This window comes from Lissotriton vulgaris, chromosome 12, assembly GCF_964263255.1.
Source record: "Lissotriton vulgaris chromosome 12, aLisVul1.2, whole genome shotgun sequence".
NCBI lineage: Eukaryota > Metazoa > Chordata > Amphibia > Caudata > Salamandridae > Lissotriton > Lissotriton vulgaris.
The window spans coordinates 59,111,737-59,139,229 of record NC_141700.1 but is presented as its reverse complement, the minus strand read 5'-3'; the positions used below and the strand labels follow the sequence as shown (position 1 = coordinate 59,139,229).

General features: G+C 45.8%; 1 protein-coding gene across 2 annotated transcripts in view; it reads right to left on the bottom strand.

Moving 5' to 3' along the window:
* ZBTB7A (zinc finger and BTB domain containing 7A) overlaps positions 1-26,441 on the bottom strand; it is a 170,353-nt gene extending 143,912 nt beyond the window's left edge. The window contains exon 1 of one of the 2 annotated variants that reach the window (XM_086947089.1): positions 26,034-26,441. The gene's annotated coding sequence lies outside the window, so the exon portion shown is untranslated. The remainder of the gene's footprint in view (positions 1-26,033) is intronic. The other variant, XM_086947088.1, reaches the window with a different exon arrangement.
* Between the last annotated feature and the right edge of the window lie 1,052 nt (positions 26,442-27,493).

Sequence of the window (27,493 nt, the reverse complement as noted above, 5' to 3'; positions counted from 1 at the left end):
CTAACAAAAATGAATGTGTCCTCATGTAACACACCTGGTGCTATGTAAAGCGCTCTGATACCAATACCTTCAGGTCAAGTTTGAGCTATATAAAACTCCGTAAAAAAAAAATTTGACTTCTGGGTCTAAATGTGGAAGCTTTTTACACCAGTCTGCCTCAGGAAGAGACTTTGAGTGTAATGAAAGACCTCCTATACCTCGACAACCTGGATGACACTACACCAAGACATTTCCTGCTGGAGGGCGTGTGTGTCTGTTTTTGTGTTTGGGGGTACCATGTGCCAACAGGTACACAGGACTTCGATGCTGGTTGGGGGGAGGGGGCACATTTGCCCCTAGCACTCCCTGATTGTATGTCCGCCATTTTAAAACAACTGCAGTAATGAATGACAACAACCCAATTAGAAGCAACATTGAACTCTGGAAAAGGTACATTGAAGACATTCTAATCATTTGGAAGTTCCTTTTCTGCATTGACAAGGAATATCTTTCATGGAAACAGCATTTAGTGTACAGATACTCATTTAAAGAAGACCAACAAGAATAGCTGGTTGAGGTTTAAGAGTCCCCGCCCTCGGCCTCTCCGTAAGAACCTCTCTTACAGCCATCAGGCTAAGCTGGAATTGTAGCCAGTTAGAGAATGTTTAACAAACATGCAGACCTCCTTAGTAACAAACTAAGGCAACACCGTTTTCCAAAATCAATTAAACAAAAAACAAGAAAACGAGCCAAGAACAAAAACATGGATGCTCTTATTGAGCATAACCAGAAGAAAGAGGAAATAACAGTTGGTGTCCATAACCACTTATGCCTGTATCTCTAATTTGATTTTTTTTAAATGATTAACATAAACTGCGGAATACTAGGAACAGGCGATCTGAAGTTGGAGAACTCACTATTGGCACATGAGAGAAGCAGAGATGCTTTGTTCATTCAAGGATCTACAAAAAGATTGAGAAAGAAAACCAGACAATCTTTTGGAGTCTACCACCGGTGATGGGTCACCACCACCCAAGTGGGGGTTGCAGCATATGCCATCTCCTGACGCCTACCAACAAATTAAACTCAGATCTCGATGGAGAATGGACACAATACAAACCTAGTAATTGCACTTCCTCAAATGTTGTGTATCTCGCCACCTGTCAGTATGTTATGAGGTATGTAGGAATGACTAGTATGAAAATGAAACTCTGAATTGGTGAACATTGAAGTAACCCAAGATGTAGACTTTCTACTACCAAAATGGCCAATCACTGCATCAAAGCTAGCCACTGACAAAAAGGCTTTTACTGGACCATCTTTCAGCAGGCACAACAACAATCCCCAACTAGATTGGATATCAAAGATCCTCTTGGAAAAAGAATAAAGATGGGTATACAAATTAAACCCTGGGATTGAATGATAATATTCCGTGGTCAAACCTACTGCTTGTGAAAAGTTTTCCATTCTAATCATGCACATGCACAACTAATAAACATCTGCAATTGAGGCTTTTGCACTTATAAAGGTCGTCCATTACGATCTTATGAAAATAAGTAATTTTTGTGGTGTGATCAATCTTTGAATACTTTTCAGATTAGTGTGTACATGTATAGACTACTTATACCAGAACATGACAGATTCCAGAAGGGCAAATTTCTTTTATGGGGTCTGCACCTTCTGCTTTCTCTAGTAAGGAATAAACATAGTTGACACTTTTTTGAATTAGCATAGGAACTCTCTCTTGACACTTTTTAGTTGGGCCCATTAGAGCACATAACATGAGTGACCTCGATCAGAGCAAGCCATGAAGTTGTGCGCACCTGACCAGCTATGTCATCATGTACGCGTCGTAATAACAAAATGAGAGAGAGGGTAAAGGGCACTCTCGTCCCCCTGGTCAGTATTGTTAAACAACTAAAAAGTGTTGTAAAGAATATGTTTTTAGTGCGCACTGGACACAGAGAAAAATAAAAAAAACACCCAAAATGAGCCACAATGGACATCAGAGGGGATTTTTCAGGAAGCCCTCACTCACCAACCTGGGTGGTGACATGCTCCATCATCGGGCCCACCAGGAGAAGCCGAATGCCTCCCTGGTGTGCTACAACGCCAGGTTACTGCGGAGCTGGTTCTTCGTGGCAAGAGTGTCAAAAAGAAATGTGAATTAAAAATGTCAGTGACTGTACCATATAAAAATGTTATTCAGTGGTCAGTTTAACATGGATAAAATATGTATGGGAAAACTACCAGTTTATGACTTGGTTGTTTCCACTTAAAGTGGGGTCAACATGTTTCTGCCCATATATGTGTAATTAACTGGGCTTTCGTCAGGACCATCAGTATGCGTACCTCGGTGGTATGGGCACGCTAAGGCCCACCCTTACCTGAGGATGTGAAAGTTAAAAGCAGGTGTAGAAAAATAAGTGCAAAAAACAAACCATAAGTGATGGGGTACCTTCAAGTTAGAGGTATCTGTATAGTCTGAAAGACAAAAGGACATACAGACACATAAGACAAACAACACATAGTTAGTGCAATTTATCACAAGGGTTTTATGCAGAGAGAGAACTCTGTGTGGAAGTGCTTAAGAAACAGGTGATTATTGGGCCATAAATGCTATTTTAGTGCTGGAGAACGCTGTACTCAAGGTGGTGCAGCGTGTAGAAATGCACTATGTCATGAGAAATGGCCGTGGGACAGATCGGCTCATAATACATCACACGTGTCTTAGCAATCAAGGCGCCCAACTAGAGGGCAAATGGTGATGTCAGGGATCGTCAGGAAAAATTATTACTGACAAATACTTTGTGTAATTCTCACTTGTAATTTACAAGATCCACACCCCATGGGTCTCGGGAGGAGGTGGAGGCGACAATGGCACACCCTGTATGGAAACATAAAAAATGGCGAGATCGGAGTTAGGCTCAGAGGGTAGGGGAGGTTCACAGATTACTTATCTGATTCATGCTGAAAGTAGTCTGAGGATCTTACGCCCGCAACGCCTGTCACCCGTTGTCCCCCATGTAGAGACTCCAACAGATCGGATGATTCAGACAACTCCTCAAACAGCAGCACATCAAGCAACTATGGCCCAAAACAAAAAGGGCGTAGAGGAGGTAGAGGTAGAGGAAATTACCAAAACCAACAACCAAGGTGGCCACAATATGGGGCACCTAACAATGGCCCGCCACCCCTTTTCTTTCCACATCAGCCGCCATTTCCTATGATGGGCTGGAATCCATTCATGCAGCCTCACTACCAACACAAACAAAAACAAATGCCTTTTTAGAGAGAGGCGGGAGGGGCAGAGGAAGGAGAAGAGGCAACAGCCAAGTGACCTGGAAAGTGGAGGACCCAGTGGGGAACCACACCAAGACACCAACACCAGGCACAAGTGCACAGGGAGTTTAATTACGAACCTTTCTAACAAAATCCTAGACCCTATACAAACCAAAGTTCTGGAAAAGGGCCTGGGATTCGTACCAACTGCCAGACCAGATAAGTTCAAACTGCATTGTGAACTATCTGAATTCTTCCGGAAACTGAAACTTAAAGCTTTTTTCGAGTCCACTGAAAACTCCATAACTGAAATAACACCTAACTCAGACACTAACTTGAGACTAAAATCAACGTTCATCCCCCCGCCCCATACAGTGCCTGCAGAAATAACAGCATTTGAACAGGCCGTCTTCAATGATATGGAGACACTACCCATACCAACGCCCTTCAAAAACTTCACGGCCTTAGAATATAAGGCACTTGAAGACCTGAAAAACGACAAGGAAATAACAATAAAACCGGCAGATAAGGGAGGTGGCCTAGTGATCCAGAACACCCAGGATTATGACATGGTTTGTCAGGACCTCCTGAACAATAGAACCAACTATACTCCTCTCCTAATTGATCCAACAGCAGAACTGAAGGAACGCATTCACAACTTAGTCAAGGATGCAGAAGAAAACGATCACATTTCTAAACACGAGGCAGCGTTCCTCACGGCCGGTGGCAGCACCACCCCGTATTTCTACACCTTACCCAAAACTCATAAAAACAAAACCCCACCCCCTGGCAGACCAATAGTGTCAGGAATCGGCTCGATTTTTGAACCTCTCTCTACTTTTTGTGACCACTACTTAAAACCACTCATACAAAAGACATCCACGTATTTGAAGGATACAAAAAACCTCTTGCAACTATTGGAACAAGTTACTTTTGAAGAAGGCTCTATCACTTTTTGGTTACTCTTGATATCGAGAGTCTTTACACCAGCATTCCACAGGACGACACACTCAGAGTCCTTGGGACAGCTTTAGACTCTATCCCTTTGGAATACCAAACGCCCAAAGATTTCATATTGCAGTGTGCTACAATGGCCCTGAAAGAGAATTATTTTGAATATCAAGGGAAGCTATACCTCCAATGCACTGGAACTTCCATGGCAGCACATTTGCTCCAAGCGTAGCAGGGTTATATGTCCACGACATTGAGACGAAACATGTCCTACCCACCAGCAATCCTTTCGCCTCCTCCATAGGATTTTGGAGGAGGTTTATTGATGACATCCTCCTCATCTGGAAAGGAGGCGAGGAAGACCTTGTTGAGTTCTTCAGATGGATTAATATCTTAGATCCTTACTTAAAATGTACACATTGCTCTAGCAAGCAATCAGTGGTATTTTTGGACGTGGTCATTACTATACAAGGCACTAATTTAACAACCAGAACTCACTACAAACCATCTGCTAAGAACAATCTCCTTGAATTCTCTAGCCATCACCCCAGACCCCTTAGGGAAAACCTTCCCTATGGGCAGTATCTTCGGATACGCAGGAACTGTAGTGATATTAAGGACTACAAATCCCAAGCAGGTGAACTGACCACCAGGCTAAGAGCAAGAGGCTATCCGATGAAAATACTTGAGAAAGGAAATAAACGTGCAAGGAATCAACCCCGTGAAGTACTCCTAGAAGATACTGTGAGGGAACCCACTGAGATGCCCCTTACGTGTGTGACTACTTACAGCTGCCTATCAGACGCCACGAAAAAATCCATTAATAAACACTGGAAGATAGTGACAAGTAACAAGAGGACTTGGGAGAAACCTCTTTTTTCTTTCAAAAAAGGAAGGAGCTTGAAAGACTCCTTAGTACATACCCGTCCAAAAGCAGAATTGTCAAACTCACGCACAGTAAGATCCATCACTAGCGCGTGGGGTCTACCACCAATCGTCGGGCATTACCCCTGTTCAAACTGCAGTGTGTGTCACCTGACCACACATACCAAAGAACTTTCTTTCGAACCTGGAAAAACTTGGACTCAGAGGACACATACCAACTGTAATTCGACCAATGTGGTCTACCTGATCACGTGCCCATGCAGCTTTAAAGCCTTAACACATAAGGGTCCATTGTTTTTGCAAGAACTCTTTAGGTGGTACGAGCCAGGCAGATCACTCCGGTCCACCGGTGCTAACCTTTTAACTGTACCGAAGATTCGGACTTCGCACTGGGGAGGTCGGAGTTTCCACTATGGCACTTCTAAGCTGTGGAACTTGTTGCCACCTGATATTAGGAAGGCTAGCTCTCTTATGAGCTTTAGGAAATCTTTGAAAACCTGGTTGTTTCAGTGAGATGAGTCGTTTGAGGTTCTACTCTTGGTTTCGTTCTAGCGCCGAGACACCATTTTTGGTATTTGTGCGCTTTACAAATGTCATTATCATTATCATATGTGGGAATGACTACCCGCAAGGTTAAACAACGAATCTGCGAACACCGCAGCAACACCAGATGCCGGAAAATCACAACAAAGATGAGTAAACAACGAATCTGCGAACAGCGCAGCAACATCAGATACCGGAAAATCACAACAAAGATGAGCAAACATTTTCTTCAACACAACCATACTCCAAATGATCTACAATGGACCATAATAGAACAAATCACTACCGAAAGAAACATGACCAACATCCTTTTTGAGAAAGAGCAACGTTGGGTATATAGGTTGGGGACCCATATCAATGGCCTGAATGATCAAATCCCTTGGAGTTCAGTACTCAAACGCTAATGCCACTGAATACATTTTCTATGGCACATAATATAAACACCTGTTCTGTGACCCGATCCTTTCTGCTCCTCACAAAACTCTGTTTCGTTAATTCTGAATTGACAACTTTTAATGTGTAATTTGAAATTCATATAGAATGGATGATTCACAAAGATTCCTTTGCTCCCATTCTGCTTTTATAGCATTTTTTACCCCTCCGGGACAATATATCCCAGCATGTTCCCACGAAGAGGTTCCCATGGAGCTGTGTTCCAAGCCTCGCTTTGGACACGCTCACCGATTGGGCCCAATCAGCCACCTGCTTCGATCTCCAGCCTCTTTCTGAGGCCCGGGCCTGACTGGCTGACACCTTCAAGCCTCATTCTCGGGCCTTACTCGGATTGGCCACCGTCATCGGCCCCTCCCGACCACGCCCCAGTCAGCTCCGGTCTTTAGCGTTCTCAGCTCCCGGCCCCACATCCACGGGGTCTGGTAGCAGGAGACGCTAGGTGCACAACGGGTGACAGGCGTTGCGGGCGTAAGATCCTCAGACTACTTTCAACATGAATCAGATAAGTAATCTGTGAACCTCCCCTACCCTCTGAGCCTAACTCCGATCTCGCCATTTTTAATGTTTCCATACAGGGTGTGCAATTGTCGCCTCCACCCCCTCCCGAGACCCATGTGGTGTGGATCTTGTAAATTACAAGTGAGAATTACACAAAGTATTTGTCAGTAATAATTTTTCCTGACGATCCCTGACATCACCATTTGCCCTCTAGTTGGGTGCTTTGATCGCTAAGACACGCGTGATGTATTATGAGCCGATCTGTCCCACGGCCATTTCTCATAACATAGTGCATGTCTACACGCTGCACCACCTTGGGTACAGCGTTCTCCAGCACTAAAAAAGCATTTATGGCACAGTAATCACCTGTTTCTTAAGCACTTCCACACAGAGTTCTCTCTCTGCATAAAACCCTTGTGATAAGACAAACAACACATAGTTAGTGCAATTTATGTGTCTGTATGTCCTTTTGCCTTTCAGACTATACAGATACCTCTAACTTGAAGGTACCCCATCACTTATGGTTTGTTTTTTGCACTTATTTTACTACACCTGCTTTTAACTTTCACATCCTCAGGTAAGGGTGGGCCTTAGCGTGCCCATACCACTGAGGTACACATACTGATGGTCCTGACGAAAGCCCAGTAAATTACACATATATGGGCAGAAACATGTTGACCCCACTTTAAGTGGAAACAACCAAGTCATAAACTGGTAGTTTTCCCACACATATTTTATCCATGTCAAACTGACCATTGAATACAATTTTTATATGGTACAGTCACTGACATTTTTAATTCACATTTCTTTTTGACACTCTTGCCACGAAGAACCAGCTCCGCAGTAACCTGGCGTTGTAGCACACCAGGGAGGCATTCGGCTTCTCCTGGTGGGCCTGATGATGAAGCATGTCACCACCCAGGGTGGTGAGTGAGGGCTTCCTGAAAAATCCCCTCTGTTGTCCATTGTGGCTCATTTTGGGTGTTTTTTCATTTTTCTCTGTGTCCAGTGTGCACAAAAACATATTCTTTTTACAACACTCTTTAGTTGTTGAACAATCATGTACGCGTCCTCACTTTTCTCTATGCTAGTCAGCAATCACCACAAATAAGGACACAGGTGTTTTTGTTCCCCAGTATTCAAGAGTTACAAGAGTTATGGGACCTTGTTTAGGTGGATTGCCAGTCCATTTGTTTGAAGTTGTGAGTACAGAATAAGTTGACTTCTTGCACTGTTCTCTGAATTAAAAAAAGATTTTTCTGAACTATGGTTACATTCTCTTGTCAGGGATCTTTGAAACTGTAATAGTTATTTTATGGCTTTCTACAGTGCAGGACACCCTGCCTTTAACTATCGATGGAGTGATGATAATCCTGTACGAGTAGGTACCACATCAGATGGCATAAAGGTCTGCCCAACTCTACCACAAGGTATCAGGGACTCTGGTGACATCACGATGAGCAAGAACTTGCGTGCACTAAGAATATGAATGTGTGTTTGGATAACAGCAGGCCAGTGCGACTATACTTTATTAAGTTATTAGTCGTAGGAGCACGGACGTTTCTCTCCCAGTGAACACTACAAACCTCATAGTACATGGTTGCAGTTTTAAGGTTTGCACAAGAATTTAATTTAGGCATGAAGTTTATCACGGCCATGGACCTTGAAAAAAGTAACACCTGTATTATTGCACCATGCTTTCTCATTTCTACATAGCAAAGAAAAGAGGACTTGGTAAATCGCCAAGTTGTCAACCACAAGACTCAACAATTAGCAGTGGAGATATAACCTACACTTGCATATGTGGATGGCATGCACGTGTGAGGAATGAAAGTCTCATCCCATAGCCCGATACACTCCTAGATGATGAGTTGGGGTCAGGGGGTCCTGACGAAAGCCAGAAGACCTATAAGGCTTTACTTAACCAGCAGAAACATGTTGATATATGGATGTAGGAGTCACTAATCACTACCAACACATCCAGCTCTGGTTATAATTTTGCCATGGTTACCTCAACAGTAAAGGTTCATCAGGTTACCATATGCAATTTTAACTCTTTCTGATCCCAAAGAGAACACTCACTAGCAAAACGTTCTCCTTCCAAAAGTGGGGTTGGGCCCACCTGGTTATAACTAGCAAGCTGGGTACTCTATGATGAAGCATGCCTCACAATTCAGTGGGTGAGAGTCCTTTTACAAAATCAGGGTTTGGTCTGCCTACCATCAGGGTTTACTCCTAAAGTTACTTTGATCCAAAAATGAATTCATGGAGTTCTTCTGGACAAAAATGTAGGTTTCTGCATCTGACAATTTATGCTCAAGACAGCCTTAGCTATTGATACACTAAACAACTAATACATACAGAAACACAGGACGCAGGCAAGTTAACCTTTGCTGGTAAAGGAGGAGGTGGTAGGATCTGTTTACAAAAAACGTAGGTTGAAAATAAATGCTCGATATTAGCTTTGTACAAAAGAGAAACACCACATCATCACAACAGAGCCACTCCCCCCCATCCACAAGACAAAAACTTCGAGCACACGGGTGCAGAAAATTTCCGACATCAAAGTAACCGACATGTCTGTTTACAGAGACCAAAAATGGCCATCCCAAATAAGGCAGGCTACAGGCAAATATGAAATACAGAGCTTTATTCACAGTACTATGATGGGACAACTGGATCAGTTCTAAAGAACTTCACGGTGCAAACCCAACACAACTTTTTTATGCACCTCCCATCAAAAGGTGTTTTGTGATGAGATGACTTCTGCAAATTGACAAAACTAGAATTCTGCAAGCCAATGTGTTACTGGATATGTCGATCTTTGGCAGGGATTCCAAGTCTGTGCGCCAAGTTCTTACATCCCCTGGACTCACTTTGATAGAGGATGGAAGGTGCCTTACAGCTGCAGTTTTTTTAATAAAGTTGGGTTCCTTGATCCTGTGTTTCCGAATATCGCCTTACTGGAAGCCACAAAGACTCACTTGAAGACCACCAAGTTTGCACCATTACTGGGGAAATATAACTCTTGGAATGTGCCTCATTTGTGTCCTAAAGCAGGAGTTATTGTTCAATCACTGGACTCAACACAGTGCAGTAGCAGCACTGTCTGCATGTCCTGTATTGGTGGCTGAAGTGGGCGGGATCTATTGGGAACAATGTTCCCAATCTTTTTTTTAATCTTGCATAACTAGTTTTCCTACTTTTTATTAAAAAGCAACCGTTACTTGACGGTTAATGTCAACCTTCAGGTGCCAAAGGAGAGAGACGACGCCTCGTGTACAGTAAAGCCAATGGAGAGGAAGACAGCTAAAGAAACACCTTACCTGCATGAAGCTTGCAACCTGAAAGGAAGGTAAATGTGTAAAATTGGTTATTCAGCAATTCTAAAAGCTACTTGGGGTTAGTATAAGCCTTATTGGATGGATTTATTTTAGGCTTTCTGGTGACACAGAAGCATTCTTTTTGTGAGGTAATTCAATTTTATAATATTGACTTACATATTCACAGTGCTTTCAGTCACAGAATGGGACCTCGTGTCATTGTAGCTAAAAATGTCACCATCCCTCCCTTCGCCAACCAGGATTCTGTTCTGTGACTGTCTTGTTACACACGCAGACATCTACAGTGATCGCATTAACAAACCGAGCTTTGATAAGTTTAAAGAGTGCAGGGATTATGCTCTTTTTAGCCACTCCTCCATCTCCCCCCCGGACACACTGACCCACCCCATAGCACTCAATAACCCTGTTCCCATACTTTTTAAAAAAAAACACTTCAACCACTGCCGGTATTGGATGTGAAGTCAAATTCGGCGTGATTCAGACTCTCAACGCTTTCCTGTACCCCTTGAGCCTCGATGTCATATACCTAAATTAAGGTGGTAAAAACAAAATGTCATGCAGCTCAACGCAGTGGAGACATGCACCTTGTGATTTCACTACTGCGGCACACATGTGCATGTCTATCAACGTATTGTAACCTAGGGCCAGATGTACAAAGGCCTTTTGTGGTCACAAACACTGCAATTCAGGTAATCACATGGTTCGCAACCACAAAAATGTTCACAATTACGAAACCCATTTTGCAAGTCAAAAAATCCTTACGGACTCGCAAAATGGGTTTTACGATCCATTCTAATTCGCAATTACAGGTGTGGGCGACTGAAAAGGGTGCTCTCTCCCAAGGGTGAGTAAACAATGTATGTCTCAGTGGCATGTGATGTGACTGTAATTAATTACCAGTACCTCAAGGGAGGTGGTAACTGATTCACAAAGTGGAGTGTGTCCCATAGGGGAAAAAAATTAAAAATAATTTAAAAATTAACATATCGGGACCAGACTGCAAAATGTTGGTGCAAAATGTGTGATCCGTCTGTTAGTATATCGGGCTTTTTGTCTTGTAAAACTCAATCATGGAAAATCTGCTCTAGTGAGGAACCCTAATTTGCACCAGAAGCTCAGCTTAGAATTTCATCCCTAAAACAGCACACACATCTGCCAGCCGGTGTCTTGCCCAGGACTGACAACCTTTGTCAGTAAGCAGGTGTTCGCCCCATTTTTCTGTGCCTGATTGCTTCTTGGCACCTCAGTTCCTTCACTCTGTGTTTGCACTTGTATTGTTCCCCACTGTACTTTACTGCTATCAGCTAGCATTTTATTTTCCTGATTAAGACAGCCCCCTGCGCTGTTCCTTTTTCCCCGACGATTTTGCCACCTCCCATCGCCCCCCCCCCCCCCCCCCCCCCCCCCCCCCCCCCACCCCTAGGATCTACTTAATGGATACTGCAGCCCAGTCATGCACCAAAGACAAGCCCATCTGCACCCGACCGCGCCTGGACCGTGACCATCACCAGGAACCCTGGCTCACCTCCCATCCACTGGTATACTTCTGCCGAGCAGCGGTCCCTCACCCCCAGGAGCCGTTACAACAACTACTGCATCGCCTCTCCATGATCAACGAACGGACCCTTCACATGCCACAGCCTCACCTGCGACATTAAAGCCCCTGTGACTACCACACAGTCAACACCTGACCCCGGGGCACAGCTCCACTGTGTGCTTCTCAAAGTTCGACCCCTCTACAAGCATGCCACAGAAATCTGTGACAACATAGCCAACGTCACCCACAACGTTATGATCTTCACAGAGACCTGGCTCACTCTCTTATCGATGCCCGACATCGCAATCACTAAGCCCCGCGGCTACAAGGTGCTACACCCCCGGCAAGCACGGTGGAGGCATTGCCATCATCCACGAGGGCACCCTCCAATGCATCACCTCCGAAGAGCGAAATCACTCTGATCATGGAACAGCCCCAAAGATCAGAATGGATGCAAAAACCACCATCAGAGGAACACTCACCAACAGATCCCTGGGTCCCCACCCCAGTTTCTGCAACGCTACTACAACTTCATCGCCCTCCTAGCTATGGACTCCAACAAGGACATCCTCCGGTGAGACCTGAACTTCCACCTTGATGACACTAACAACACCAATTCCGGCAACCTCCTGGAGAGCATGAGCAACATCGGCCTCTCGCTGCGGGTCACCAGCCCCACTCACAACACAGGAAACACACTGGACCCCATCTTCTCAGCCAGCGACAGAATCAAGTTCTCCCAAGTAACCGAGCTTACCTGAACAGACCACAGCATCATCCACTTCACCGGCTCACCGGAACCCGTCACCATACCCACAAACCTGCCTCACCGAAGTTGGAGCAGAATCACGGAGTTCCTTTGGACCTCAGCCCTCAAAGGCAAAAGGCCCAACTCCACCAACACCCTCAAACTCACTGTCCATAACTTTACCAACTGGATCTCCGCCTCTGACGACACTATCACCCCCATGAGGAAGGCGGCCTCAAGCAGATTCAGCAAGCATGCTAGCTGGTTCACGCCCAAGCTACCACACATCAAACACGAATGCAAGTGACGGGACAGGTGTTGCCACTCCAACAGGAAACCCTTTGACCTCAGCACCTTCAAGTCAGCCCTAAGGAAGACCAAGAGGGACACCCTCACCAACCGCATCAAGGAGAGCGCAAACCCCGCCAAGGAACTCTTCAGCACCGTCAGATAGTTCTCCTGCCCGGCTGCAACTGAAAACATGATCCAGCCATCCCTGGCCCTCAGCGACACTCTGGCAGACCACTTCCACAAAAAGATATCCGACATTTACAGCAATTTTGACCTTCAACCCACCAACCTCGAACAGCTCCTAATGTCCGCGGACGCAGTCAACAGTCTCCAGCTCACTGACTGAACACAGCTCACGCCCCAGGACACCGCCACCATCATTAACTCGATAAACTCTGGATCACCAACAGGCCACTTCCCCCTTCGCATCTACAACCTAGGAAGGAAAGAATCTGCAGTACCCTCACAAACATCCTCAACTCTTTCATCACCACTGCAGCCATCCCCGACGCATGGGAGCACGCCAAGGTCAACCACTCCTGAAGAAACCCTCCACCAAGATAACAACCTGGTTGACGCCTCCCAATCTGCCTTCCGATCCAATTATAGCACCAAGACCACCATGATCGCCGCAATGGATAACATCAGACACCTCCTCGACCAAGGGGAGACTGCAGCCTTGATCCTCCTCGACCTCTTGCAGCTTTCAAAACCGTATCCCACTGCACGCTCATCGCCAGACTTCCCCACATCAACATTAGGAGTAAAGCCCTCAAGTGGATTGTTGTACAGTGCTTGGCTTCCCTCCCGAGCTAGCACTCTAGATCTCACCATGTGTTCTAGGTTCTGGAGCTCTTCCCTGCCCTGTTGGCAGTTGGAGCTCTGGTCAGACAGGGAGCTGATCTACGTTCTCTGTGCTGCATTAAAGCTTTACATTAAGCTTACCTCTACTTGTGGTCTTCACTTCATTTACATCATTTGGCGACTTGGTCTGGAGAAGCGTCTGACCACTGTCCTCTCCTGGATGCTGCAGCCTGAATCGTTTTCCAGAGAAGTAGAGGCACATCAACTCCCTAAAGAACCCCATAAGATTTGCAGCGTGTACACGGAGTATCGCCTCCGTTTCTTCAGCGACGGCGACTACCTGGTGAGATTTTGCGGACTTTTAGGGTTGGTTTCCTTCTCGTGGAACAGTGGATGACGTCGTCCATCTAACGTCGAAAACTACGTTTCCTAGCAACTTGCCACTGATAGCCACGTCATCAGCCTATGTCCTCGAACTTCAGCAGCGTCACCAGAACCAGCGTTCATTGCCGGTGAGTCTCCTAGTGACGCTGTGTCACAGAGCACAGAGCGCGTCTTCCCTTGCGCGCAAGCTCACGCTGCAATCGACGTGAAGCGTCTGACGTGTCACGCACACGCACGACGCTGTCGGCCATCTTGATCCTGTTACCACGGTTACACGGCAACAAATACTGGAGCGCAACGCACTCGCCCGGCGCACATCATTAAAATAAAGGAAAAATAACGGAAAAACGTCATTTCTGTTGCCGGAGTGCAGCGCTTGCGTAGTAACGCACATTTCAGCCTGGAAGTTTATCGTTACACAGATCTTTGTGTTGACATCGTTGGATACGCCTGTTATGAACTAGTAAGCTTCAATATTCTACCACATTTCACTCGTAATAGCAATAACTATATAACTGATTTTGCCCTACTGTGTAGTTTACTTGTTTGGTGGATTTATTGATAACTCTCTAAAGAGATGGCTCAATCCATCAATGTTGCTCTCCCTCCTCAATTTCTGTCTGAACCAGGGAATCCCCCCATACCTTGGGAGGATTGGGTAGTTATGTTCCATAACTATATCGAAGCCCTAGATGGGGAAGACTATTCACCCAAGCGAAAGAAAGCACTGCTAATGACCACGTTGGGCAAAGAGGGGCAGCGTTTGTTCAGATACCTTCCACAAGTTCTACCTGCAGGGTCTCAAGCTGATTTTGATGAATTTAAAGAGGCGATATCAAGACTTGAAACTCGCTTTGGTAAAGAAGAGAATCTCATTTTGCAGAGATATAAGTTTTATAAGAACAAACAGTTAGCTGAAGAGAGTATTGACGAGTTTGTGGCAAGACTACGAGAGTTGTCGATTAAGTGTAACTTTGGCCAGATGGCAGACGAATTAATAAGAGATCAATTGGTTGTTCAAGCCAACAATAGAAAAGTGCAAGAACGTTTGTGGGCGGCTAAGAACCTGTCATTGAAAGACGCTATAGAGTTGGCCAAAGTAGTAGAAGAGAGCGAAAAATGCATGAGGGAACTGCAAAAAAGTGGATTGGAATCCAAGGTGGCTGAAATCTCTCACAAGAATCCCATTAGCGATAATAGCGATGATGAATCTGCTGCCATTGCAATTGTCAGGAAGAAAGGCTACATTCTTCAGAAAAAGAATATGCCACAGACACCATTTATCAAGAACAATCAAAAAACATGTTCAAGATGTGGTAGCTTTTCTCATCCTTCAGATGGGAAATTTTGTTTTGCTAACAACAAAGAGTGCCTACGGTGTGGCAAAACAGGACATTTTGCTAAAATGTGTAGGAATAAGAATAACTCTAAAGTTACGGTTGTTGATGAGTGTGATTCTCTGAGACGTGATATTAACAAAATCTTAGTCTTAACTGACACAGTGTGTGCATGTGACAACCAGAGAGGTAATCCTTTTAAAGATGATTTTGTTATTGACGGGGAAATTGTCACACTCATGGTTGATACCGGTTCAAAGTGGACCATAATTCCCACTTCTTTGATGGAAAATGTATGGGGGAAAAGATCTCTGAAAGCGTGTGATATTTTCCCGTCAGGCTATCAGGGTGAGAGAATTAACATGCTGGGTTTCTTCGAAGCAGAAATTGCTTTCAAAGGCAGATCAGCTTATGGGAAGATATATATATCAACAGATGGTCCTGCTATCCTAGGCCGTCATCACCAATACGATCTGCACATAGTAGTTGATCCCAGGTCAAATAACCCTGTTTCAATTGTCGAGAATTCATCTGTGGAGGATATTTTGGTCAGATTTAAAAATGTGTTTAGGGACCAGCTAGGTGAGCTTATTGGATACACTCATCGCATAATTCTTAAGGAGGGCAGCTCACCTGTACAACACAAAGTAAGAAGAGTGCCCTTTGCCCTACGCAACGAAGTTAAGGCTACTCTTGAGGAGATGCTCCAAGGAGGCATCATCGAACCCATCGAGGCGTCTCCTTGGATTTCGCCTGTTGTGATCTCGCAGAAGCCAGACAACAAGATCAGGTTCTGTGTGGATCTTCGCTCCCTTAACAAGTGCGTTGTGGCCGATGTGTTTCCCCTCCCTAACATAGGCGAACTAGTGTCAACTCTTAGAGGAGCAAGGTTTTTTAGTAAGTTGGACCTCAAACACGCCTACCACCAAATATGTCTTGATGATAGCTCAAAGCACCTAACCGCTTTTATTACCAGCGAAGGCACATTCCAATTCACCAGACTACCTTTTGGACTAGTCTCAGCCGCTAGCGTGTTCCAAAGGCTTGTCTCTGAAGTTTTTAAGGGTCTTGACAAAGTATTGTTTTTTCAAGACGACATCTTGATTTATGGTAGTTCATTACAGGAACACAACAAAATTTTGCACGATGTGTTACTCAGGGTAGATGAGGCTGGTTTGACCTTAAGAAAAGAGAAGTGTGCCTTCCTATTGAGAGAGATAGAATATTTAGGTTTTTGTTTGTCTGAAGAGGGCATTAAACCCAAAAAGAATCTTATTGAAGCCATTGAACTCGCGCCCTCCCCAGTTGATAAGGATCAACTTCGATCTTTTATGGGCTTGATCGAGTTCTACTCGAAATTTGTAAGGGATTTTTCTTCCAAGACGGCTTCCCTTAGATCTCTACTTAAAAAAGGTGTCAAGTTCAGCTGGACCACAGAACATGAGTCCTGTTTTCAACTGATCAAAAAGGAGCTCAAATCCGCAAATGTTCTCACCCCTTTTGACACTACTCGGTCCTCCATCTTGATGGTGGACGCCAGTGCCATTGGTCTGGGCGCAGTTCTTTTACAGAAACATGGTGGTGTTGAAAAAACAATTGCATTCGCATCTAGACCCTTGTCCTCTTCTGAGTCAAACTACTCAGTGATAGAACGCGAGGCTCTTGCCGCGGTCTGGGGTACGAGCTACTTCCGGACCTATTTGTGGGGCTACAAGTTTGTTTTACGTACCGATCACAAGCCCCTCGTAAACGTTCTGGCCCCTGGTGGTGTTGGTAAGGGTTCTCCGAGGTTAGCGAGACTAGCTTCTCGTTTGCAAGACTTTCAGTGCGAGATCGAATTTATTCATGGGTGGAAAAACATCCAAGCGGATTGTCTATCTAGACTACCCATGCCTTGCACTGATCGCAGTTCTGACATCAAGTCAGATGACCTCGCAGTTGCTGTTATGGAAGATGTTTTGTCAGTAAGTGGTGGTACTTTTTCCCGTGATGAATGGTCCAAAGGCATGGAGGAGGATCTGACTCTGAAGGCTGTTATCAGTCTAGTGTCAAGTGGTTCTAGGAGGGAAAGTACTGTCAGTCCTTCCGTCAGACCCTTCCTGAAAATTTTGGATGAACTTTCCTTAGAGGGAAAGGATGTCCTAATGCGGGGTGATCGCTTTGTCCCCCCTAGTTCGTTAAGAAAGAGAATTCTGGACTTGGCCCACGAGGGTCATCTAGGTCAAAGCCTTACACAACGCCGCGTCAAACAGAACTTTTGGTGGCCCTCTATTGATAATGAGGCTGTAGATTGCGTGTTAAAGTGCAGCTTCTGCAAGGAAGGTGAGAAGCGGCTCAAGATTTTAGGCTCCCAGTCCACTCACAAGATCCTCTTTGAGAATACTCCCTGGCATAGTGTCTGCATTGATTTTATAGGCCCCATGAACGAACTTCCCACTGATCACCGCTTCGCAATTGTTCTTGTTGACTGTTTTTCAAAGTGGTTGTGTGTACAGTTTGTAAAGGAGATTACCACCGATGCTACCATTAAGTTTTTGAAGGGCATTTTTATCAATGAAGGGTACCCCTCTGTCCTCATTTCAGACAATGGTACTCAGCTCACCTCCTCAAAGATGGTTTCCTTTGTTAATGCTTGTGGTATCAAACATCAGAAGACGAGTCTTTATAATCCTCAAGGCAATGGACTCTGTGAGAGGGTGAATCGCCTTGTTAAGGGCGTGATTCAAATGTTTGTGGAGTCTGGCTGTTTCTCTGATGAGCGTGTCCAGGATCTGGTCTGGGCTTATCGCTCCACACCCCACAAGTCTGGTGAAAAGTCTCCCTTTGAGCTTATGCGTGGTCGCACACCAGTGAGTAAATTGACCCCTTCTTGGCTGAATTCCAGTAGTGACGTTCCCTCTATTCATGACAGTGCTTCCTTGCCCATCTCTGTGGGTGACTTAGTCAAGGTTAAGCCTGGTAGATTTACCAAGGGTCTTGGCAAATTTAGAGGTCCCTACAAAGTCAAGAAAGTTTTTCCCCACTTCATCTTACTGGCCAATGGTGAGAGTTGGAATTACCGGAGGGTAGCTCTCTACCAGAAATGTAAAGACTCCTCTTCTGTTGACCCCTCTCCTGCCAAAGGGGACGGTTGTAATGGTTATTTATTGTCTTCTGGTGGTTCTTCATCTCCCATTCCCTTGTCGACCGGTCGGGGGGAGGTGGGTGGTGGTGATGCCTCCACTTCCTTGTGTACTCATCATAGTAGTTCCCTGATGGATTCCGGTTCTACTTCTCTTGCTGCTTCATCTGTATCTCGTACTCCTACTCTTTCTTCCTCTTCCCTACCTGATGTCCGTTCAAGGAGCTCTCGCTCCCGCCACCCTCCTGTGTATTTGAATGACTATGTTCATTAATGCTTCCTACTTCTTTGTTCCTGTGTTTTTCTTCCCTTGCAAGGAAGGGAGATATGTTGTACAGTGCTTGGCTTCCCTCCCGAGCTAGCACTCTAGATCTCACCATGTGTTCTAGGTTCTGGAGCTCTTCCCTGCCCTGTTGGCAGTTGGAGCTCTGGTCAGACAGGGAGCTGATCTACATTCTCTGTGCTGCATTAAAGCTTTACATTAAGCTTACCTCTACTTGTGGTCTTCACTTCATTTACATCATGGATCTCCTCCTTCCTCACTGGATGAGCACAAAGAATCCGCCTACCACTCTTCACCTCCGAACCCAAAAGCAGATTCTGCGGAGTCCCCCAGGGCTCCTCCCTCAGCCCCACACTCTTCAACACCTACATGACACTGCTAGCCGACATTGTCTGCAACCACGGACTCAACATCATCTTGAACGCCGATGACACTCAGCTCATCCTCTCCCTCAAGGAAGACCCCACCACCAGATCCAACTTCTGCAGCACCATGTCCAACTTCACCAACTGGATGAGGTCCAACTGCCTGAAACTGAACACAGACAAAATGGCGGTGCTCATCTATGGAAACAAAACCTCACTATGGGATGACACCTGGTGGCTCACCGTGTTTGGCCCAACAACGACCCCCTCACACCACGCAAACAAGTTAACACTGTATCCTCTTTCTGCTTGCACACCCTCCGTATGATCTTCCGATGGATCCCCATCTCGACCAGAAAAACAGTCACCCAGACCCTTGTCTCCAGTCAGCTTGACTACGGAAACACACTCTACACCGGAACCACCAAACAGCTCTTCAAACGCCTCTAGACCATTCAGAACACCACAGCCAGATTCATCCTCAACCTCTCGGAGACACCCAGCACCACCTCTCACCTCAGAACCCTCCACTGACTTCCCGTCCACAAGAGATGCCACTTCAAGCTACTGACTCACCGCCTACAAAGCTCTCCACAACATCGGACCCAGCTATATCAACCACACACTAATGTTACAACGACTCACCAGGGAGCGTGGCTCCACATCCCTCGCCCTGGCATACATCCCCCTTATTTGTCGGAGTCACAGTGGAGGTTGTTCTTTTTACTACCTCGCTGCCAAGTCCTGGAACGAACTTCTCCTCCACCTGAGAACCTCCCCTCGCTCGCCAACTTCAGGAAGGGGCTCAAGACCTGGCTCTTTGACTAGGGCATCAGAGCCTAGATGCCGGTATACCCCCCAGGGTGATAAGTTGCGCTTTACAAGTACGGCCTGATTGATTGCTTGATCTGCCACTTTGAGTCTATCACACTTGCCCAACAGCAGCCCCTGCTACATTTCCCATTCATGTCTTTTAAACCCCACAAACTATTGTTGAAGCACTAATCCACTGCAAATCTATAACTGTGAACTACAAAGCCAGCCCAAGTCTTCTCACCCATAACCGTAAATATTCCATGCAAAGCTACGCCTGTGAAAGAGCCAGTCCTACCAATGCGCCCCACCCATTCCCTGCAGCCTCCCATGCAATTCTGTATCGGTGATCTTCTCTAGGTGACCACTGCACATTCCTCATCACCTGCAGCATTTCGTGCTATTTCAAATAGGTGATCCACACAGCTATATTGCTTTAGCTTGCTGCAACATGGGGCTACCCTCGCTACTTCCACAACTGCAGCTTCCTCTTGAATAAACAAATACTTCAATTTTGCACAACACCGTCTGCCACTCCAGAAATGCACCTTGGACCTGACCTGTAGCACAGACTGCTACTTACGAACTATGAACCACACACAGCCGTAACGATGCTCCGTAGTAGGATAGAACTGAGCACACAGGGTGCAAGCGTCCTCTCGATGGTATGGTCTTACTTCTGTGATGCAACAGAACACTGCATTTTAGGTTAGAACTCGAGTAATGTTGTGAGCCATCTTGGTGAAGATGAGATATCAATGAATAGCTGTAGGCCACATACTTGGGGTGTTGTACCCGTATAAAGGCCCCCTGTGTATATATGTATGGTTGCATGGTTGGGTGATGTTCTCATCCAGGAAACAACCACTTATTTTTGTGTTATTTAGTCTATTATATACTCTTCCAAGATCACAATGGCTATAGCCCCTGCTTAGTTCATGTCAGGCGAGTAACTGACGCAGTCAGTTTACGTTACTCCAGTGATTCCTGTTACAGAACTTTTGCAACTAATACATTTATTAGATCAGCATGGGCAATTCGTTGCCACAATAGAATCAACTGTACCCGCTTGCTCTATATATAGATTCATTATCCGACTATTACACATACAATGCATTTAATTAACTTGCACTAGTACTATATAATTATTGGAAATTATCTTATGCAACATGTGGAATGTGCTTCTTGACCTTTCATATTTATTAGCCATCTACTTGCTGTATTCATACTGCACTATTTTAAAGAACTACGTTCGATTAGCATCTCTATTTGGCACTTTGTATCTAGCTGGAACTTCCTTGAATAAAATATATTGCTTATGTTAAATTATGAAGTCTTGGGGGTGGTGCCCAGAGAATATGGGAAGGCGCCTGGGGTAAGCAGGTCCGCACAATGTATCTGAAATGGAAACGAGGCTAAGGCCAGACAAGTCCAGACTCCTGTCACATGATAATCATGACACAACAACAAAGAATAGCATTTAGGTTAGTAGACTTCTTCAGATTTTTTTTTACTTTAAATATGTATTTCTTTTCGACTCTTAGAGAACAGTTTTCAGACATTCTAGGCACTTAAAATTAAGCGTATAAAAATGAACATGGGCGAGTGTGACAGAGTTAGGCTCAGCTGACATACGTGGCACTGGGCCATGTTCAGAGCAAGCCAGAACTACGCATGGTATTCTACTTGCCCTTTCCTCACAAATCCTGGGGCTCTTCGAACTTTCATAAACGTAAAGACAGCCAAAAGAAGTCTACTGACCCAGGATGTCGAATGCAAGTCCAGAAAGCTAGATCCATGCTGGGCTTTCAGTGTAACCACAAACCATATGTTAAATTCAATAAAATAAAGATGATGGGTCCTTGTTGTAATGTTCAAGTAGTATATTTATTCTTGAGATTAGATAGAAGGTACAGCATTCAGGTAGGAATGTAATATGGTATGAAACCCCACCGGGAGCAGATAACTTCCTGCTCAGCCTCCAGGTAACTGATAAATCCCTTGAACAGCAACATGTAGAATCCTGGATGACATCACAGAGACATGACATAGACAAGCAGACACTAACACTAAGGAGGGACAAAGAGAGAGGAAGAGCAGGATATAACACCATACTAATGGTATTACTATAAATCAGTGCATCTTTTATGGATATTTTGAAAATGTGACTTTGAAGCAAACCTTCTGGACTTAAATTCCACACACCCAGTTCCATTAGGACACAGTTCCTCACTTGCCAAAACTTCATGGAAAAAATCTAGAACTTCTAATAATGTTCTTAAAGAAACTATCCTCAAGTTTAGAAATTTAGAGAGTCCACCTCCAGGGCGACTAGTCCACTCTTAGCCACTCGTCATGGCTAGCCCTCAGAAAAACGAAACTTCTGTCACCTCATCTTTGGCACTGCCAGAGAAGATTGGAAACTGGAGCCATGATGCAAGTAAGAAAATCTGCCCAATACTGCCCAGATGAGCAAATTAAGGCTCAAAACATTTGCGCCAGAAGTGGGCTGTGGTTGTAAGTAGACCAATCCATCTTTATAAGTTGCTTTCCGTGGCAGCTGCATGAGAGTTTGCACACTAAAATAGGGTCAGTTGCAATATTGCTTACAAGATCCACAGCATGGTATGTGACCAAACTGTATCTACCTCAAAAGTCATGGTCTGCTGGCAGTCCTGGCTGAAATCCTACCTCCTCGCGCCCGAAGGCTCAAATACAAGTCCTTCCTCCTCACACCCGAAGGCTAGAAAAAAAATAAGATTACCCATTTTACATGAAAGCCTTCATTGGTATGAACGCTGATGAAACGCTGGCTAAAACAGTCGCCTGGGCGGAACGTCTGAAATGTATTTAGTCACCTAGTAATAGTATTATAAATGCAGTGGCGAATAATTCAACCCACCAGAGGAGGTCGACATGTTCCTGCAAATGTAAAATCTTGTGGTTCCCACGTTGCATGAAGACGCCAGCCAGGCAACCGTTTTAGATGACACACAATTCCCCTTTGCATTTTCACCTTCAAACCTACGAGAATTAGGAGGCTTTTTATTTTAGCAGATTTATATAGCGCAAACTTGACCCGAAGGTAATGGAGGGCTTTACATGAGCACCAGTTACATTACACAAGGACACATTAATTTCTTGGTAGGCACGGGGAGATTAAGTGATTTGCCCAGAATCACAGGAAGCGGAGCGGAGCGGATGCCGAGGATCGAACCTGGTCCCCCAGCTCCAAATTCGGCAGCTTTAGCCGTAAGGCCACAACCCCAACTTCACATTAACCTCAATAGCCCTCACCTCTTTAAAAAAAAGTTTCCCTAGGGATCTCCCTATTCACTTTGATGGGTAGGAGCTCGCACCTAGATCCGATTGATCGGAGCAAGGAGGGGCCAGAGGATGAAGCGCGCCACCTAACAGGTGGACGAAGGGCCTTCGTCCTCAAATAAGTGAGGTTCTTGTACCCATGTCTACCTCTTCTTACACTTGGCAGTTAGTTTTTGTGTAGATTTACTTGTAAGGGACCATGTATGTGCAGGAGTCGTTGTGCCACATTCCCATTGGACAGTCAGACTGGACAGTCACACAATTTGTAGCAGGAGAGATGAACTACCAACTCTGGGTCCTTCCTGTGGATAATCCTGTAGCCCCTGAAGGTAACTGCTGCAGATGTACCAGCCAGACCGCTGTACAAAAGATTATACAGAAGTTTCGGTCTGGTCCTAGTCTGTCCATCTTGGGTGCTGGTGCTTGATTCTGATATTCTACTGCAGTCTGACCTCACCTCCATACATGCCAACATTTTAGAACAGGAAAGTGGGAGACTATAAAAAACAAAAGCTGGGGAATGGATTTTCCCTTTTGAATTCTTTTGAAGTAGAGGCAATTTTGGGCGAGAGACAGCTAAAGCAAAGCCATTTTGGCTTAAAAACTCGAGAATCTCCTGTCTGAAACATGTCTATTGGCATGTATGAATCTGTAATCTTTCTATATTTTTTATACATCATTTCAAATAAAGGTCCTGAAAAAACCCCAGGCCTACATGCCACGAGGGGTGAAACACTTTCTGGCTGTGCTCCTCTTTTACAAGAAAAGCAAATATAACATTTTTTTTAAAAATACATCTCCCATTTGATCTATGATCGCACTGTTATTTCTCTCTGCCATACATATGTGTTCTATTCCTACGTAATCGGACTGGGTACTATTGCCAAAAGAATATATTTGAGGTGCAAACATCCCTGATATACTCCACCCGTCAAATTTGAGGGATATGGTGCGCTTTGGGTGTTCCATCATCATTGCCCAGCAATGATGACAAACAGAAAATCTTAATTATAGAGCCCCCACAGTTGACTTGAATGAGTGACAAATTCCTGTGGGGGTGCAAGGCTAGCCATAAAGGGGGGGGGGGGGGGGGGGGGACTGACATTATGCCATGGTGCCGTTTTTCAAACTGTTCAGAGGACTTTTGCCGGAATGCAAAAGTGGCAAGGGAATCAATTTGCAGAGAGCCCTATAGAAAAACCCTCCTTCACTTTAACCTTAAAATGGCTTTCTGTGGTTACACATACCCTAGACAAGAAGGGCATGCAGAAGGAGAGCAGACCAGGCATTCAAGTCGCCCTTAGACCTCTGGAAGTGAGATTAGGTGCAGGGGGGAGGTATGTGAAGCAAACATTGATGGTGGCCCTCTTGGTGACCACACCCTACCTGAGCTTCTTCCTAGGAAAGACTTAATTAACCGCTTGCTCAAGAACACCAGCCCATTCTTGTAAAAGTCCTGGTGCGCGACAGATAGAATTTTAAAGTGTATCCATTGCTTTATCAGACACACAGCATATCCAAAATGCTGGTGTAAGACGGTTCAAGCCCAATGGTCACAGCGTTTAACCCTGGCGGGATGACAAGAACAACCAAAGCGTAGACTACACACTATTTAAAAACAGATGATTTAGCCAAAGCTACTATGGGTCTGCAAACACCTGACAAAAGTGATGTCCCTGACTTAAGGCACTAGTCTACCCTGGGTTCCACAGGCAAACATCTCTACCCTCAATGCCATGGAAGCCACAGTAGACACTTGAGATTTCATAATGGGAGTGGGCTTCTTTGTAAAAGGAGTAATGAAATATTGAAGGAATGTCAACATTTTGTTAACGATGATAAAAGTGTATTTTTTTTAATGAAAGGCATTCTAGAATGGTATACTAACCAAGTGTAGGTGTGAGTTTGCAACTAAGGGGAAGATATAAACGCAGTTTACCGTCAACAAACAGGACTGTTGTTTTATGTTTCATTATATTCAAAGTATGTTTTATGGCACTCCACTGAAGTCACTTGAGTAGGCCTGGGGAAAAGCAGAGCCCTGTCCCTTTAAGAGAAACACATCTAAACAACCAGGAAGTCCAAGGCTCGCGGGACCCGTGTAAGTCACTCTACTGACTCCCCCAGACTAAGTCCACCTCACCCCGCTCGGGGATTGGTCCCCGGGTCCCGCCAGCTCCAGGTATCGGCAGCCCTCATGGGGCGGCGCTACTGTCACTCAGCGCACCTCCCTCGTCCCACGACCTGGTCGCAGTGCTCGCTGGGGGATGTATTCCACGGCGGCGTTCCACCTGCTGGCGGCCGGCAGCCGCACAACTACAAGCCCCAGAGGGCCTTCTGGCCAGACCCTTCCCTCTTCCCCCTGGCAGCACCAGCACTCAACGCGCGCCCCCACCCCATAGGCCAACGTATGTACGCAGCAGAGAATAAGACGTTGTGGGTGTCAAGGCCGTTGCCTAGACCCTGCCGCCCCCTCCTAGGCAGGTGTGGCTCGACCTGAAACTCTGCAAAGCTCGGTCGCCAGGGGAGGCTTCAGCCTGCTGACATGTGTTGGGGTACATTTCCCACCTGGCCTATGCCCCGCCCACGGGGGGTTAAGTATGAGCGAAACTGGCAACTTAGTGACATGCGGCTCCAATACTGACCAGTAAAGCACACCCCTTCAATGTCAACACCCAAGGATGTTTCCACAACACCGTCTAAGTACAGGCAGTTACAGCAGGCACCAAACCCACCAGAGGCAGAATGATCCCAGCCCAAGAGATGAGGATTTCCCCCCTCGCCCCTCCCCACAGTGGATTACATTTCCCAGACAGATGATTAACTTCGCAGAGCCTCTGCTACAAATCACTTAAAATGTATCCCAATAAACACCTCCCTGCTTCCCAGCCTCTCTGCTGTCAAAGTTAGGGGGGGAAGGGGTGGGTGGGGAATTTTAAAAAAGAAGGAAAAAAAAAAGTAGTGTGCAGCCAGGCACCCAGTTGCAAGGTGGTAAATGCACACCCCAGACTCCACCCCCAGGATATGGGGCACCCTAAAAGAGGGCAGGGGCGTGCAGGGAAGGAGGTTAAGGGGGACCCCGGAAGCTTACCTGCCGGTCCTGGCGGTAGGTGGGGCAGAAGGCGCCTGGAAGTCAGTGCCTGCCCGGCCAGCGCCTGCTCTTACTGTAACTGTACATCCAAAAAGCACCCGTATGATGCTCAGCTTCCCTTCCTGGTTTCTCTAAGGGCACAGGGGTCCTCCTCCCTTCTCTTAAAGGTGCAGCCTCCCACCCCTGGCTCTGGCCAGGCCGAGAAGGGTGGGGGGTGGAGGAAGAGGAGGGTGAGAGGGAGAGATGGCTTGGCAGTGCTAGAGCCAGAACAGGCTCTGCAAGTCCCCGGGCGCAGGGGCAGCACCCTGCCACGTCTGCCCTGCCCGGGCTTGGAGGGTGGATGGTGGGGGGAGAGGGCCCTCCAGGAGATACAATGCCTGGCTGAGGCTAGGGAGAACCCTCTGTCCCTTCCGCCCACCCCCTCCCCTCAATCCTGTGACCTGAAATTAATAACATGCTTTCTGCCTTCCTCCTCCACTCAACCACCCCCTCCCCTTCTCGCCCTCCCTCCTCTGCCATGGCTAGGTGCCATCTTATCTAGCCCACAGCAAGGGGCAGAGCCCTCCCGAGCCTGCATCGAGCCCTCCCCTGTGCCAGCAGCTTGTTTGTGCTCAGATGCCTGCTGAAGAACATTGCCCCTCTCCACCCCTTTTCTACCTCCCATGCATTCCTTCCCATGCCTCCCCACCCAGAAAGAAGCCGGTCCCAAGTATGACATCTTAATATTCGCTTGGTTTTCAAAACAGCAGAAGGAAGGGTGGTTTCCACGACTGGAGCACCCCGTGCTAGGCTTTGGAATCCACACACAGTGCATTATGGTCCTTGTAGTTCTGACTTTCTCTTCTGTTAAAGACCTTCGTGCTTGCACCATACCCGACAGCCCGAGTTTCAGAAAATCGATGCCAGCGAGAAAATGTATGTTACCTTTTCTGCATTATGTATTTATCTAAAATGCATCACTCTCTCATTTCACAGAAATTGAGAGTAATGTTGCCAACCCATCTATGTTTAATCCACATTCGGTCTGGTGTAGGGGAAATCAGGGTTTATAGCTCCGGTTTAGAAAGGTTTAACTTGTTTTCTCCAACGCACCCAGTTCGAGAGAGGCAAACATCAACCTAACTGCCAAGTGACCCAGTCCGAAGTGTGACACTGACGTTCAGTCCTGGTTTTCAGATTTCGGTCACAGTTCATCATATGCTTTCTGAGTCTGCCTCTTAAAGGGCCAGTCTAAACATAGTTTCGATTCAGAAGGAGTCTATTTCCTACATGTTCTTTAATGGCGTTTTTCTCTATTTCTTATGCATTTGTTTCTTTTAAACGCCAGACTGTGTTACATATTGTTTTTTATAACTAGTATGATAGCTCAGTGGGGTGAAGCATCTGACGCAAACAATGTGTTAAATACTTTTTTTTATTACTAGTATGATAGCTCAGTGGGTTGAAGCATCCGATGCACA